We start from the raw sequence: 10324 nt of genomic DNA, 5'->3' as shown, positions 1-10324 counted from the left end.
CGGGCGGTCGGGGGGCCTGAACCGACCGGGGGTGTGCCACACCGCTTTGCCCCGACAGTGGGGGCGGGAGTGTAACGAAGTTGGTAATGTACTGCACCGTCAGAGCATCGACTCGCCGTGCAAGATGGCTCCTAAGGCATGCGGGTCAGCGAGGGGCTGCCTGCTTTGGATCGCCTGTAAGGTAACCCACCTTAAAACGTCATACGTGTGTTGTATGAAATAAACCTGCAACAGTTCTTTCCCATAAATATGTCTCCAGAGTTTCATTGGGGAGGAATTGTGTATATGTTCAAGCGGGCGGGAGTGAATGGCGGTGTGGGCACTATGTTGCTGTGTTTAGTATTTCCCAGCCCACTCTAACTCTGTGTGAGGGTCCCACTGCCCTCGTGACCCCCGGGCACGTGTCCCTGTCACCCTAACATCGACGATGAATTTCACGCCTGGCAGCTATCAACTGTGAAAGCCATACACTAAAGGGAAGTGTTGTGCGCGCGCACCAGTGCTTTCTATTCAGCTGTGCAGCGCCCTTCCAAAGTCCGGAGTATCCTGAAATGTGTGCACTTTAACAGTGACGTCTGGTCTCAGTCCGTCTATCGTGCGCAACACAAGCAGGGCGTGGGTTTCAGTGAGTGAATCACTCAGAGCAGTGGGGTGGGGCTGACTCTGGACACACACTACCTCAATCACCAACAGGTGTCTGCTTCCGCCTCTATATATACACTGCCATTTAAACTTATGCATCAGCTGGCTCCATAGCTCAGGGGTTAGAGCACTGGTCTTGTAAACCAGGGGTCGCGAGTTCAAATCTCGCTGGGGCCTTGTGTTCCTTTTGAACTAAAGAAATGTACAATTTCCTGTTGTTTTAATAGATGTAAATACAGCTATTCCTTCCAACACTGCGTCTCAACTATAATGTTTTACTTCTAAACAGCTCTAAAGGGAAATACGTTTCTCTACAAAGAAATTCTTTATTTTGTCCATAGACAACTTTTTCAAATGGTATTTTCATAAACATGAATGGACAGCCGTCACCTGCAGGGCACCTTCAGCTCATGCATGAGTCACATTGTACACACCTGGAATTATTCATTCGGCTTCAGCACAGTTGCACATATGACATTTCAAATCTATTCTAGGATATCTAAAAAGCTCTGTGTCCACACCGAGACTTGCCATAGGCTGTGAACACCAAGACACCAAGAGCCATTAATGGGGGGCCTTGTGGACAGGAACCCCAGAGACAACACTAATTAATGATCGACAAGGAAAACACAGGGACACGTGCCCGGGGGTCACGAGGGCAGAGGGACCCTCACACAGAGTTAGAGTGGGCTGGGAAATACTAAACACAGCAACAAAGACCCCAGACTGGAGAGCAACAGAAACCCACCAACATTGTCCCTTAGGGGACTCTAGAAACCAGGGCACATTCTCACTCTGGAACACTACAACCCGACAAGAATCAGAAATGTTACAAACCCTACACTATGGAGACACAAGTGTTGTGGTCAATCCGAGGCATTCCCACACAGGAAAGTGCACTTAGCCCTTTCGGACTTGTTATAGAGTGTCCCAGGCTACATCATTCAAGTCATCCAGTTTTTCCAGCTTTGCTTGACTTGCATTTAAGTATTTATTTTATTTATTAAGGAGTTTTATATAGCGCTATCCTGGCCCGAGGGTATCGGAGCGCTTCACAACAGTATTGAGCAAGATTCATACAATAAGCAGTATTCTACATATAGGTTCAGAAAGTCCACATGTGCAGAGCAGAATTGAGGTAGTCCGTGAGTCCTGAGATAACCTCATAGAGTGCACGTTGTCTTGGGGTTGAACCACTTAGGTGGAGGGGAGGAGCAGTTAGGGGTCAAATAGCGTGAGGAGGTACGTCTTAGAGCTACAATGTCTGGGAGAGACGAGCGAGCAGGAATTCGCGTTTAGATGGCGGTTATCCATTCTGGAGGGAGCGGTTGAGGAAAAGGACTTTTAGGTGTTTTTTGAATTTTATGAAGGACGACATCGTCCTGATACCGACTGGGATGGCGTTCCAGATTTTGAGCTCGTTTCCGGTGAAGGTCCGTGCAGCAGTTTTTTGTTTGCGTATTTTCATATGGATGTATAGTAGGGTGCTGGAGCTCCTGAGGTTCCTTGTCTGACAAGCCCTCTTGAGTTTAGCAGCCAAATACTCAGGTTTTCCTGTGTGCAGGGCTTTGTGTGTGAGGCAGGCAGTTCTGAAACTAGCACGCAATTCGACTGGGAGGGTGGCATTCCCATAGTCGAGTCTGGATAGCACCAGTGATTGGGTGGCTTGTTTGAGGTTGTTGGTTGGGATGAACGGTTTTATTTTGTTAAGTAGCTTCAGGTTAAGGAAGGCACTCTTTGCAGAGTTCTTGATGTGTTTGGCCATGTCGAGGCTTGAGTCTAGGGTGATTCTTAATGATATAGCGGAGTGGATCAGAGTGCGATTGCCATTGAGAGCATCCAGAGCTTTTAGCGTGTCCGAAATGTGAGGGTTCTCTTCTTTGTTGGAGATGAGGGGTATTTCCGTTTTGTCTTGGTTGAGTTTTAAGTGGTTAAGCGACAGCCAATGTTGGATTTCTTTTAGAGTGACATTTAGTCTGTGAATGTCATCCATGGAGAAGGTTTCAAGATAGATTTGGGTGTCATCTGCATAGAGGTGGAAAATGATGTTAGGATTTTTGAGCAGGGTAGTGAGGGGTTCCATGTATATGTTGAACAGTTGAGGTGAGAGCACTGAACCTTGGGGGACTCCCCTCTTGATGGGGTGTAGGTCAGAGGTAAAGATTTGTACTTTTATCCTTTGTGAGCGGCTGTGTAAGAAGGAGGAGATCCAGCGTAGGACCACCTCATCAGCACCTACCCTTTCTTGCAAGGCCTTGATGAGAAGTTGGTGATCAACTGTGTCAAAGGCTGCAAAAGGTCTAGGAGAATGAGAAGGCAACATTGGTTGGAATCGAGGGATTTGTGGATGTCGTCTGTGACGTTAAGGATCACGGTCTTGTTTCTATAGCCTTTTCTGAAAACCGATTGTTGGGGGTCAGGAAGGTTGATGCTATCCATGTGCTGAGTCAGTTGTTGGAGGACGCATTTTTCAAGGATTTTGGACATGAGGGGGAGATTGGAGATTAGTTCCTTGGAGTCAAGGCTTGGTTTTTTTTGTAGTGGCTTGACTTGGACAACTTTGAGGCATTCATGTATGATGCCGGTTCTCAGGGAGCTGTTTATGATCTTGCACCAGACCAGTGCTATGGAGAGTTTAAGTTTTTTGGTCAGTTTGTTGGGTATCGGGTCAAGGGCGTGAGAGGCTGGTTTGGAGGTGGAGATCAGTTTGAGGATCTCAGTTTCCTGGATGGGGTTGAAGGACTTCCAGGTTTTTTTTGGGGTGCGTGAGCGTGCTATCTACTGTCACTGGGGGTAGGCTTTTGCAGATGGGGGTTGACGTTGATGTCCAGTGAGAGCTCAATCTTGGTGATTTTTTCTTTGAAGAAGTTGGCGAAGTTTTCACACAAGTCCTTGGAGGCTTGTAGGAAGCATTCCGGGGGTTTGGAGGTTTGTTGCCTGATGATTTTCATGATGATGCAACTCTTGAATAGTTATGTCATAGGGTCTTATAAAGCGCTCAGCTGCCCCAGCAAAGGGCGTCCCGGTGCGGAAGGCAGAGACCTGCACAGACTCTACCAGGAAAAAAAAGGCCTACAGTGGAGGACAAGAAATGTTTTGATTGCTTTGTGAAATGCCAAATAATTCTTCAAACTGTGGAGAGCAGTAGGGAGCACATTCCAGAGTTTGGATGTCAGAGCACGGAAGGAGCGTCCCCCGGAAAGAACCCTCCTCACCCGAGGGACAACCATCAGGTGCTGCCCCGTCGACCTAATTCAGCAGGAAGAGGTGTATGGAGTGTGCAGATTGGCCAGAATACCTGTGGGAGAAGAGTTCAAGATTTTGAACGTAATACAGAGGGCCTTGAACTCTATACGTTTGGCCACAAGCAGTATGTGGAGTCGACGGATGGCGCTAGATGCAGAGCACATCCTAGACAGGCCAAATAGAGTTCTAGCCTCAGTGCTCTGAATCCTTTGCAGGCTCACAATTTCAATGCACATAACTTATTGGCATTTTCAGTAGCTGAAGTGCTCAGGTCCAAGCTGCCTTACTGCTGAACTGTTGGCTGAAAATGCACTCACCAGTCTTAAAGGCAGAGCCCAGTCTAAGTCCTGCTCACCATGAACTCTGCTGTAAAGTGCCAGGGTGTACCAGCCGGCGTAAATAAACCATCAAGGATGCCTTCGCTGCTGTGAGCCAAGTTCTTTCTCAACAGGACTCACTGGAAACTATCAACCCTCCTTGACCCAGCCACTATTGGACAGCAGCCTCTCCTTGTTTTCAATACCAGCTCCAGCCCAAGTACTTTAAAGCCTCCAGCTCTTGATTTCTCCATGAGTTTGGCTCGTCTTCTCTGCTGTAAGCTTCAACATCTGGCTCATGCTGTGGTTCTGCTTGGAGGGTGCAGCTAGCAGGCACCAAGAATTTACCAGAGCCTTAGCCGCTGCCTACCCTCAAGACTGGCATTCTTTTTACAGTAAAAACACCTTCTTTTATACTTCTTAGGACAATACCAATGGAAATGTAACCTTTCCTCTTGCTGGATGTGAAAAGGTGGTTCACCATCTGAGCTTACTGGATTTTTCGCTTTTTTAGATCACTTATTTTTGACGTTTAACTGTGGGAGAGCCTCATAACCCGGCACTCACTCACGGTAACCTCACTGTAAAATGGACTGCACATGTTTACCACTAGTGTCAGCCTTGTGAGATCAGGCTGCTGCAATGCAGCCAGGGTAGGGGGCACTGGTCTGGTTACATGTGGACACATGGACACACGTGAGGGATGCGCATGGGAGACTCCGCAGTGCGCAGCCGAGGAGCAGTGCACAGGTGGCCTGGCACAGAAGAGACTACGCAGAGTTGTGTGGTGTCTTGAAATAGGCTTTATAATGGGGGACGTAGGGGTACACATGTAGAGATGTCAGTGTGCTTTACTGTCTGAAACGTAATAAAACGTCATTATATTCAAAAGGGGAAGGCTGCCTTAAGGCACAACTTCTGTTGTCTAAGGACAACAGACTCCAGAGAGCTCCTTTGAAGAATTGTTGGGGGAGACCCTTGCCATGATGTTAGCGAGAGGGGAGTTGAGACTCTCAGACCCCATGTGGCAAGTGCCTCCTGGGTGATGCCATATTTAAGTATCCCAGAAGCCTGTGGGAGAGCTGACTCTGGTATGTGCTTTTGTTGAGAAACTGGAGGGACTGGAGGCTGACGCCATGGACAACTGGAAGGAGGAGCCAAGAGACTAATCCAGGACCAAGGCCTCTGTCTCTGAGTGATTCCAGGGCCAGTGGGGAAAAGGCTGGTCTTCTGCGCAGGGAGGAGAGAGGCATCAGAAGGAGAGCATGGTGAAAGGCTGGCACAGGGAGCCACCTTCATCACTCTTTTAGGCAAGGTCACCCGTAGAGAGTGCTCTAGGTGGTGAGGGCTCACCGACAGGAGCAAAAGGAGAAAAAAAGTGCTGAAATACGCCCATGGGCCCGAGATATGAAGGTAGGCAACCACTGTGGACGAGCAACAAAGCATGTGGGGCTCTGCCGCCAGTCTCTTATGCGCCCCTGGGGTCGGCCAGGTCCGGGTGGCCGCCCCTCAGAAGAAGACAAAGTTAGAGAGCACTGTTTTGTCCCTGTGAAGCAGCCCAGGGTCTCAAGACCCCATCCCTGGGCCCGACAAAGAAGCCAATGGCAGGATAATCCTTTTCATTAACTAGACACACTCTGCAAGTGAAAACAATAGCACAATCCAGCGTGTCACTGACTCCACAATGGTATCAACTGCATAATTTTCCCTCAGCGTCGCTTCTTTGTCTCTGGAGATCACTGTCCCCAGGTATTTCAGATCAGAGGAGTACCAGTTCAAGGGGTAGTCCGCAGGGAATTTGCGCGTGTTCAGAGTGAGAGGGAACATCTGGGATTTATTCCAGTTAATCGAGACTCCTGATGGCCTCCCGAATAGTATGAATTCTGTTAGGATTGGATTTAGGCTTATGTGTGGATCGCGGAGGTATAAAGTAATGTCGTCCGTGTACATGGACACTAACAAGTGTCGGTCGGGATATCTCAGTGCTATTCTCTATAATGTTGCCGCAGCTTCACAGCCAGAGGTTTGACTGTGAGGGCAAATAGCAGAGGCCACAGTGGGCACCCCTGCCTTGTGCACCATGATTTCTTTATGGGAGGGGAACTGCAACTGTTGATTTGCACGATCGCTTCTGGCTGATTGGTCAGGAAGGCGACCCAGGATAGGAAAGATGGGGGTGAAACCCATCCTTTTCAATACACCTAATAAATAGTCCCATTCTAATGAATCAAAGGCTTTGGTAGTGTCCAAAAAGACTGCCACAGCAGCGAGCTTAGGATCTATGTTCTGTATGATTGCAAAAAGGGTACGTGAATTGTGGGAGGTGGTCCGGCCGGAATCCAGATTGGTCTGGTAATATCAGTTGTCCATCAACAGGCTGAGCCTGTTGGTTAATATTTTAGCCGGTATTTTGGCATCGCAGTTTATGAGGGATAGCGGCCTACACACTTTGCACTTAGTTGCAGATTTCCCTGGTTTCAGAAGGGAAATGATCATAGATTCATGCATGGGCGATGGAAAATTGTCAGTCGCGCTGGCCTCTACATAGACTTTCTTGAGTATGGGGACAATGGCAACTATATAGCACTTATAAAAGTCAGGTGGTAAACCATCGGGCCCAGGGCCTTACCCGACCTCAGCTGCATTCTGGCTGCTCTAATTTCGTCCTCTTTTATCTCAGCTGCTAGAAACTCCCTCTAGGCACCTTCTAACCATGCCAGCGTAATGTCTTCTAAGTAGGTGGCCATTTCGACCGGACGGTCCCTGCATGCTGTGTACAGATCTGCATAATGTTCTGTAAATATGCGAAGGATAGATGCAGAGTCTTTTTGAATATGGCTCACAGAGTTTTCCACTTCTAAAATGTGATTAGAGAATCTAGGTGGCCGCACTATTTCCGCAAGGGCTCTGCCAGGCCAACCCCCTCTCCGTACTGACGCGCACTGTGATACTTAGTACGAAAGAGACATTCTCGTTCTGCTTCCATTTGATATTCAGTCATCAGGAAATGGAGTTTGGCTTTAACGTCTCCCTCTGGACTGCCCCGAGTCAGCCCTCTGCATCGTTAATATCAACTTCTAGTTATTGTAGCATTATCCCGATATCCTGTAATATGTCTCCGCCTTTCGTGATTAATTTTCCCCGTAGTGTTACTTTAAATGCTTCCCATACGGTCGCAATACTCTGCACTGTGTCTAGATCCCTATCAAAGAAGTCATTCATTTTCTGCCTGACCTCTTCCCGGAAGTAGCTGTCTAGAGAGTGTCTGGGGATAGCCTCCATGATTGATAAGGGGAGGTAAATATTGGGGGCTGCAGTTGCATCAGTACTGGGGAGTGGTCGGATTATGTACGTGCCAAGTGCTCCTTACCAGTGAGCTATGTACCTAGGCCCCTTGAAATGAGCCAGTAGTTGATACGGGACCAGCTGGCATGTATGCTAGAATAGGACCTGCCCTCTCTGCTCATAGGGTGCACTGTCCTCCACGCATCCACCAGGAGATGATCTTATATAATGTCTCCATGATGCTTCCCTGCTGCAATGTGCTGTGCTAAATCGCTGCATGAACGAACTTTGCTCGGTCTAGTGTTCAATTAAATCCCCCCCCAGATGAAGTACGTGGAACCGATGCTGAGAATAATGCTCATAGTTTTTCATAGAAGTGGGCGTCATCTATGTTTGGCCCATAAAGGTTGACCAGCCTGACCGAGTGTGTGGCAATCTTCACCCACATCAGGCAGCATTGCCCCTGTGGGTCTTGAATGGAGACTCCATGATGGTATGGAATGTTGCGCTTCATCAAAATAGCGGTGCCTATAGTATGTGGAGTATGGTGCAAAGCATGTGTGGGAGGCCCATTTTGCTTCAAAATGTATTATTTTACCAGGATCAAAGTGCATTTCTTGTAGCATCGCAATATGGATGTTGCGTCTGTCCTTGTAGTCTAATATGTGCTTGCGTTTGTGTGATTCTCCCAGCAGCCTCACATTCCAGGACATGAGTCTATAGAGTTGCCCCGGTGAACTCATGGATCTGGTATGCTGCATATGTCCATCCTTAATTGAGCGTGAGTGTTATGGTCCATAGCTGAGGTTTGTCTTGTGTGTGGGAATAGAAATCTAGTGAAATGTAGGAACAGTAACATTTCCCAGCTTCCATATTCCCCCACTCACACCAACGGCCCAATCCCATTAGCGAATCCCACCCTGTGAAACATACGGGCATAAAATGCCCAAATAGTACCAAACGCAACAAGAGAAGAAGGTTAAAGTAGTACCCAATCTGGGAGTTATGGTCGATGAAAACCTCCAGATGGATCTACAAGCCGACAAAATTGCTAGTGTGTGCCTTTCTCTGCTACGTGTATTGCGTAAGATCCTCTCTCTACTACCTGAAGACTCTCAACCGCTCGTAGTGAGAAGTGTAATACTGAGCAGGTTAGATTATTGTAATTCCCTATATCTGGGAGCACCAGTATACATTGTGCAAAGGCTACAGCGGGTGCGGACTGTGGCAGCAAAAGTGACGCTAAGCAGAGAACGTGGGTCCTCTACAGTACTAGCGTTAAAAGATCTCCATTGGCTGCCCATCAAGGAGAGAATTTATTTTAAATCTCTCTGCATCATGTATAGGGCAACACATGGGCAGGGTCCTATCCCTGTGCAAAAAATGTTCATTTGGTACAATCCAAGTAGGCAGCTCCGATCGTCAAATACCCATCTGGTCACAACTATCAGATTTAAAAAATCTCGGAAGGGTGGTAGAGCATTCAGAATATTGGCCTCACATCTATGGAATGGGCTGCCCCAGTACCTTAGGCAGGAAAGTTCACTGACAGGGTTCAGGAAGAACCTGAAAACCTGGCTCTTTCCTAGGAATACCTATTAGCTCTCCGGATATTGACACTTGAGTCTGCTGTCTTTTGTTGTTATTCCAACCAAGCGCCAGGATACCCGTAGAGTGGCAGTTTTGCGTTATATAATTTCTTTTTTTCCTTTCCTTTCCTAGAGAAGGAAAACACAAGTTGGTAGAAAAGGAAAAAGGGACACAGCATGACATACATTCCTCAGTTCTTACAGTTTTAACCTTTCAATTGGGAATTCCTGCTTGGGGGTGTTGCCAGAATTCCAGGCATCTGCCCTCGAACAGTCCAGTCCAGATCTTCAGGGTTTCTGAGATTCCCAGTGGAGATTTTCCAGGCAACCTTGGTCAATGCTCAGCTTAAGTCGACTGTACTTGGCTGTTAACATTCAGATTTGTGGGACACATTCAATAATCCGCTCAAAGTTGCATGCCACCATATAGTGCATGAGCTTGTGACTACTCATTTCTCAGGTATCAAGGTAGCATGGTCACTAGTAAGAAGAGTGTTTTGAAGTAATTGAAGGGGTTTGTAGCTTTGCTCATTTTCAGAAAGTGGAGCTGCAGGCCTGGAGCTTGAATTCTCTGACATCGCAGGGGTCTGCCATCCTCTCTCCTTCCGCAGATATTCCTGGGTGGGCTTTTGCGGAGTTTTGAAGATGTGGTGCTTGCCTTGCACTGGGATGCCTAATTTGGCCAAGTTGAGCAATGCGGAAGGGATATTTGCTTGCTGTAGTTTTCACTTCATAGCAGATATTTTCTGCACGCTTCCTGCACCACCATTATTAAATCAGGATAGAAGGATATTTCATTTCCATCGTATGTGAGGCGGGGAACATCACTTACAACGCATTTATTACAACGCACTACCATTACAACGCAACCATTACAACGCAAACCATTACAACGCATTGCGCTGGGGGGCGCTCTAGGATAGGGAATATATTTAATTTACTATCCAACACCTTCCCTACTATCCACGGGGACTGGAGTTGGAATAGTAAATTAAATAAATCACTATCCAGCGCTTAAAAGCACTATGCGTTGTAGTGGTATGCGATGTAAAAACCGCGTAGTAACAGCAGGCGTTGTAATAGCCTGCGTTGTAACGACACCAATCCATGTGAGGCATCCTTGTTCCCTAGCTAGCTATAGCACCATATCAAAATCTCAATAGTTTAACACCTGGGCTATGATAGGTCAGGCTTTACACCTGGCAGGGGCCTCGCTGCTAGCAATCTGTGCACTCTCTCCACTAC

General features: G+C 47.5%; 1 non-coding gene across 1 annotated transcript; it reads left to right on the top strand.

Annotated features, from left to right (window-relative positions):
* Positions 1-746: 746 nt before the first annotated feature.
* On the top strand, positions 747-819 carry TRNAT-UGU (transfer RNA threonine (anticodon UGU)). Its single transcript has one exon. It is a non-coding gene; the product is annotated as a tRNA-Thr (tRNA).
* Positions 820-10324: the final 9505 nt, after the last annotated feature.

Source organism: Lissotriton vulgaris, chromosome 1_1, assembly GCF_964263255.1.
Source record: "Lissotriton vulgaris chromosome 1_1, aLisVul1.2, whole genome shotgun sequence".
NCBI classification, from domain to species: Eukaryota; Metazoa; Chordata; class Amphibia; order Caudata; family Salamandridae; genus Lissotriton; species Lissotriton vulgaris.
Note: the sequence above shows the minus strand (reverse complement) of the source record. Positions and strands in the feature narration are given on the sequence as shown.